Consider the following 6797-nt stretch of genomic DNA (forward strand, 5'->3'; position numbering starts at 1 on the left):
TACTGTGTCATATGGCATTTTCTAATTTTCTCTTTATTGTATCTTTTTATAGCATTGGGGTAATTGACAGCTGTGTTAATTTAGCCCTTAGAAATTCATATTTTCCGCAGGTTACGCATCTCACGGTTGTTGCCCATCGGGAAATTGCCGCGGTTCCCTGGAATGAAAATAAATAAATAACTCTCAGACAAATCAGGAGAAGCCAAGTGGACCTAATACCAATTAGATACACAGAGGAAATTGCTTTAGTGGTAAAGCACAGACAATAATCTAAACTCAGTGGCTAAGGAAGGAAGAGTGCATTAACAACCACGACTTCTTGTTCTTCAGGTACTAGAGGAAGAAAAAGCCCACTAAATTAGTTGGTTGGACAAGATTTATTAATAACTTCCAGAACTTCAAAAAATACATACAAATAATAATAAAAATAATCAGGTTTTGTTGTTAATGTGGATCTTGACTGTAGACCAGTCATTAAGGTCTGAGAGTGCTGTGTTGAAATCCAGGCTAAAACAGTAATGTCCCTTGCTCTGCAGTTAATTAATTTATTATAATTCCTTACATTTATATAGTGCTTTTCTAAGCACTCAAAGCGCTTTACATTGTCGGGGATATCTCCTCATCCACCACCACCAGTGTACAGCATCCACCTGGATGATGTGACGGCAGCCATAGTGCACCAGAACACCCACCACACACCAGCTTATTGGTGGAGAGGAGACAGAGTGATGAAGCCAATCAGTAGATATGGGGATTGTTAGGAGGCCATGATGGTCAGAGGCCAATGGGTGAATTTGGCCAGGATGCCGAGGTCACACCTCTACTCTTTTCGAAAGATATCCTGGGATTTTTAATGACCACAGAGAGTCAGGACCTCGGTTTAACATCTCATCCGAATTGTTGTGCTTGTTGACAGTAAAGTGTTGCTTTCACTATACTGGGGTGTTAGGACCCACACAGACCACAGGGTGAGACCCCCTGCTGGCCTCACTAACACCTCTTCCAGCAACAACCTAGTTTTTCCCAGGAGGTCTCCCATCCAAGTACTGACCAAGCTCAACCCTGCTTAGCTTCAGTGGGGTAACCAGTCTTGGGCTACAGGGTGACATGGCTGCCGGTTAACAAAAGTGGCCATCTTTGGCCATGAGTCTTCTTCCATTGCATAATTTATCCTTTTACTTTCTTCATATGTATAATGCTTTAAACTGTCCCTTTAAGCTAGTGGTTCTCAGGTGTTGGGTTACAGCTCTGTTCTTATACAATCGCACACATCGGGAAAAAGCAATGCTCATGATGCAAATGTAATCATGCCTAGTTAGGATGGCAAAATAAAAAGACATAGCTTTTAAAAGCCGGAGAAAAGGTGCTTCTCATATTTTAATTTTATTTATTTATTTAATTTAATTTAATTTTATTATTGATTTTTTATTTTTATTTTTTTGAGACCACAGGCTGTTCAGCCATTCAAACAGTTTTTTGCCACAAAATCAACATTTACTTTGTTAAAGCTAGCCAATTTAAGAAGATGCCAACATGGACAGGTTGCTTGAGGTCCTTCATTGTCAAAAATCATGCACAAATTCCATAATCCATAATCCATAAAGGAAGATAAAAAAAACAACAGATTACATTAAATACAGGTTCACCTGCAGCTAGGATAAACATGGTTTGTGCCAACAACAATGTGATTTGTGTGATGAATTATTGGCAGCCGAGAACACGAAACCATCAAAATTCATGTGACCTTTAGAAACCAAAATTGTCTGCTTCCTTTACAGCATGTCATGTTACTTGTTTTGCAAATTGCTTGGCCAGTTCATAATGATATTAAGTGTTTGATTTTATGGACAATTCCTTAATGTTGTACAATAAACACTTTTTGATTCTCAAACCAGTTTGAGACTCACTGTCACTGGCTTTCACAAACTCGTCAAAACTGCAAATTTAGTGATAATTATTGCATACATTATATAATAAATCTTATTATGCAAAATAATAAGTATATGCATAAAGATGCTGTAAGTGTAATATATGTTATATCTATGGGTGTATATAAGGCACAGGTTGTTATAAATTATTCCTTGTTATGATAAAGAACTCTACATGTGTGTCACTGAATTAATAATAAATACCTCCATTACAATCAAATGTTTAAAGATGCCATGTTTCTTATGGGGGCTCTGAAGGATTTTTCCCAGGAAGGGGTTTTTGTGTGAGAAGGTCAGTAATGACGACTTCGCCACACCCTACTGAGTCATCCTGCAGTCTCACACAGACTACTGTGATGCCATCAGTGGGAGCCCTTATCAGCATTGCACAGTCATTTCCATGGTCTCCGCATTCGTCTATGTTATTAGTAATGTTTGTGGCCATGTTCAGGAGAACATCACTCACAGCCAACCCTGAAGCCATGGATCAGTACTGCCTTTCACACTAACAAAAGCCTTAGAAAATCTGGGCTTCATCCCAAACATACACACAAATACAAATGAAACTTGGGAGTACTAGCACACAGAGTACTATGGAATTAATGATTATAATAAAGTGATCCTGTCCGCACTGAGATTTGATGTTTCTCATAATGAGGCCAATTGTGGACTGATAAACACGGCCCTGGAGAGAGTCTATTCTGCAAACGCAATGCTTGGGTGTTTTTTTGGCAGTTCAGTCAAACCTTTGGGAATGATGTTGACATGCTTTTGCATTATTTAACATCTAACTGACATTTCTGAATCAAGCTCTGATGTCTGAAATCTTTGATAGGGGTCCAGTGAGCGCCACCTTGTGGCTCAAGAGTACATATAGTGGCCAGATTTATCAGAAAGAACAAATGTCATTCCAAAGCAAAGGCAACAAAAGAAATGAATGCACACTTAAACCTGAAGTGAGAAATGTTTAGCATGGAAATGTCAACTTTTCAGCTCTTTTCCCAGTAACTAAGTCATCCATTATCAGGAAGAAAACTAAATGCTCTTTAAATACCGTTCTACCATGTTGTGATGAGCAATTTACTCTGTGACATTTAATAGAAATAGGCCGGTCTGTTCTAGGGTCCGTGAGATAAATGTAATATTTGACATAATTTCTCATGCATGGATAAGGCCCTCACTCAACGACTTATCAACTGTGGCCTGTTCTTCGCTAACGTGCCTCTGGCACTCTCCGCTATTAGGTTCATCTGTCGCGCAGCCCTATTTTGTAAAGCCCATCACTTGGGAGCTGTTCCATTTTACTATAAGATCCACATGGGAGCAAGATTGAGAAGTAGGTGAGCGAGAGAGTTTAATACACCGTGATGAAACTTGAAATAAACCATTATCGTGATTTTTTTGTGCCGCCTCAGGTCCCTAGAGGGTAATAGCGTTTCCCCTGCTTAGCTTATAGGATTCCGAATTGACTCCTGCTCAGTGCCACAGATTTTTAATTGTATTTTGCATTGACTGTTGTGCAGTGATAGACTGTACGCTAGATAATGATCTTATAGATTGTTTAATATCCCTTCTGACTTAGAAGGAATTAATGAGCTATATATGAAGGGGTCACATGCATTTTCCATGTTCCATTGGTTTCTGTGTTCTCTTTTTGCTTGTCAGAGTTCTTGATAAGAAAGTGTCTTTGATTGGTTACAGACACCATTTTCTCTGTCACAAGCATATATACAGAGGCAAACAGAGCATGGAGCAATTAACACTAGACCTAGTCATCGCTGATTTTCCAGTAATAGGAACTAGAGCTTCTTATCGACTTGCGTAGGAAGTGGATTGATTTAAATGACGACATGTCTCTGTCATAAATTTCTGCACTCCATTTCCCCATTCCATGCTAGGCTGCCACGGAAACTGTCATTCAAAGTATTTTGCTATTTAGAAGTCGAGTGGCTCAGAAAAAAAAAAAAAAAAAAAAAGATTGGAGTTGGAGAGAGAGAGAGACACACATTTCCTGTTGAGCTGGGTCAATGCAAGGTTTCTGACGGGCTCCTGGTGAGTCAGTGCAGCTTAGTACAGCGCCTGTGAATATATTGAAGTCTGAGTTCATTTAGGGTCTCACTGGCCCAGTGTGATCAAGATCTATCAGACCCACTCCACAGGGCTTCTGCTTCCTTCAACCTATTATTGACACAAACTGCAGAGAATTATTGAACAGGATCAAAGAACGCTGTAATTACGATAGCATGATGTCATGCGTATTTTTCATGACAATGAGTATCAATACAAAAGCAGGCTTGTTAGAAGCCTGGTGATGATTGATGATGATTTTTGGGGTTCATTATTTGAATAATAGGGCCATTATGAGCCTGTAAGTCACCTCAAGACAAAAGAAATGCTTTTGCTGTAAAATACAGGATTAAAAAGGGTTTTACAAATCTAAAGGCTGGGCATGTTGTGACTCTGCAAGCTCTATTAGACTGAAATATAGCTTGCTGGGTTTAAATGGTTTTACTCACACGGTGTCCTTGGTGAGATAAGACATGACCAAGAAATACCAGAAGGGGGCATTGTTCATGCAAGAAGATCCTGGGTTCAAATCCTGACCTAATATTAATTTTTTTATTAACCAAGCAAAGTTAGAAATTTGACAGTCAGAAATTACCATACATATTCATTTTATGGAAAAGATTGGCTATTTATTTGACCAAAACACAGTAAAAAACAATAATATTGTGAAATATTGTGTGACATTTTAAAATGTTATTTATTCCAGTGATGGCAAAGCTGAATTTTACTGATGCTCAAGAAAAAAAAATATTTCTTATTATTAATGTTGAAAAACAGTTGTACTGCTTGAAAGTTGTGGAAACCATGATACATTTTGTTCAGGATTCTTTCATGGAAACAGAAATCTTTTCATTTTTAAACACTTTTAATTCTTGTTAATGTGTCCTTGCTGAATAACAGTATTGTATTTAAATGGTAGTATGTATATAGGAAGAGGAAGTTACATGTTTGTTTGTTTGTTTGTTTCTGAGTGATTCCATTACAATGAAATACAATAAAGCAATATATTTGATTCTAAACAAGTTTATTCATACATTTTGGGTCAGCTAACTATCGTTTCATTCCTATCACAAAGCCTCCAAATTGTTCAGGTTTATAGGAGAATGTGAAGCAAGAACCACCTGTTTTCTTCCTTCCACTATTCAATCATCCATGTTGAATGCACAGATACAATGTGAATCATAGGTCAGAAGAAACAGCACAATGTCACAGCTCTGCTTGGCCACAGAGACGAGATGCAGTGTTGAATTTCTGCCTCATTACTTTGACACATGCTTTCCGATGAGGGAACTTCATATAATGGAGAAGTACAGCACAACTCTGCTTGCAAGTGGTTTGTTTTTGGCTTCTGTAAATATCAAGAGTTGTTGTTACTGCCGATGTGTCAATACATCACACTGGTGCAGAGCAGCGTGAAGTTCAGCGAGTCACAAGAGATAAAAATGTGTAGCAGAGCGAATGGTACTAAGAGGTAGATTTTCACACTATAAGAAAAGGTGGTTTTTAAAACCAGACTTTGGTGGCTAAAATAGAATCTCAGTGCAGAACAGCCAAAGTCAAATGTGAAGCTTCATTTACAGGTAACAAGTATGAAGTTCTGTCTCACCTTAACAATCCTTTAGAATTGTCCTTTTAAAATGTCAGTTGTTAATAACGTCACAAATATTTTCTGAAGGAAAAGTGAGGTGTGTTTACCCATTCAAAACTATCAGTATGCTAGAGTATTCAGGGATGTTTCGAGGCCATTGCTATGCAGTTGCTAAGGTTTTCTGAACAATCCTTAACATGCTGTAATGCAGTTGCAGTGGTGTTCAGGGCACCTAGATTGGACCGAAATGGCACTTTTGCTAAGATGATTTTAGCAGGTTGCTGTGCAGTTGCCATGTGTTCTGAGTGGTTTTTGTGCATTGCTAAGTGGTTGCTGACTTGTTCTGAGTGTTGCTAGGGTATACTGTGTGGCTGCTAGCTGCTAGGTTACCCACTTGCTTAATTCAGAAGAGTTCTAGCTCACATTTCTATGATAATCTTGTCCCTAGATATGGCTTGCCTGAGCAAGCACCACAAACAAATTATAATACAATATCTATTGTCCTCTGTATAGTACAGTACATAAAATCTGTTTTTGTTTAGTACCCACGTTAGCCAAATTTGGCCCACAGATGCTGCTTTATACAGTATGTGATTTATGGGCAGAATCCATTCAGTGTATTAGAAGATAACAAACCATAAAGAGAAAAGCCAAAAACACTCACTGAAACTTACTGACTATTCAACATTTCAAAGAAACAGTAGATCAGCTTTAAGTTGATGAATTTCAAGTGTTGGTAAGCAAACTACTACTCACAATAAGGGGCTGCAATGAGACACATCAAGAGCAGAGGCTTCCTGGAAATCTCTGGCTGCAGTGGTCTCATGCATACAATGTCAGCTCAGTGGATTGAGGTACAATGGTGAAATACAACCCGAGTGGATTGGCAATAAACGTCTGGCCCTGCACTGCACTGTAAACAACCCGTGACTCTTTGACAGTTGGATATATCTTCAATCGTGGCAAAATGACTACCTTAATGCACTGTCAAGTGTGGTTTATCCTGTTTAATTTTAGCCTGTCAGTGCACCTAAATAAAAGGATATATATATATATATATACGTACGTGGATCATATGCAGCCACAAAGTTTTGCTTCCATTTTCAGATATGCCACAAGATAGGTGAAACTCCCTACTTTTGACAGCCTAATAAACTGCTAAGACTTCCATAAAATAAAAAATAAAAAACCCAGCTTTGCCGTACTAAGCCAGC

The sequence above is a fragment of the Cyprinus carpio genome, chromosome A14 (genome assembly GCF_018340385.1).
Source record: "Cyprinus carpio isolate SPL01 chromosome A14, ASM1834038v1, whole genome shotgun sequence".
Classification (NCBI taxonomy): Eukaryota; Metazoa; Chordata; class Actinopteri; order Cypriniformes; family Cyprinidae; genus Cyprinus; species Cyprinus carpio.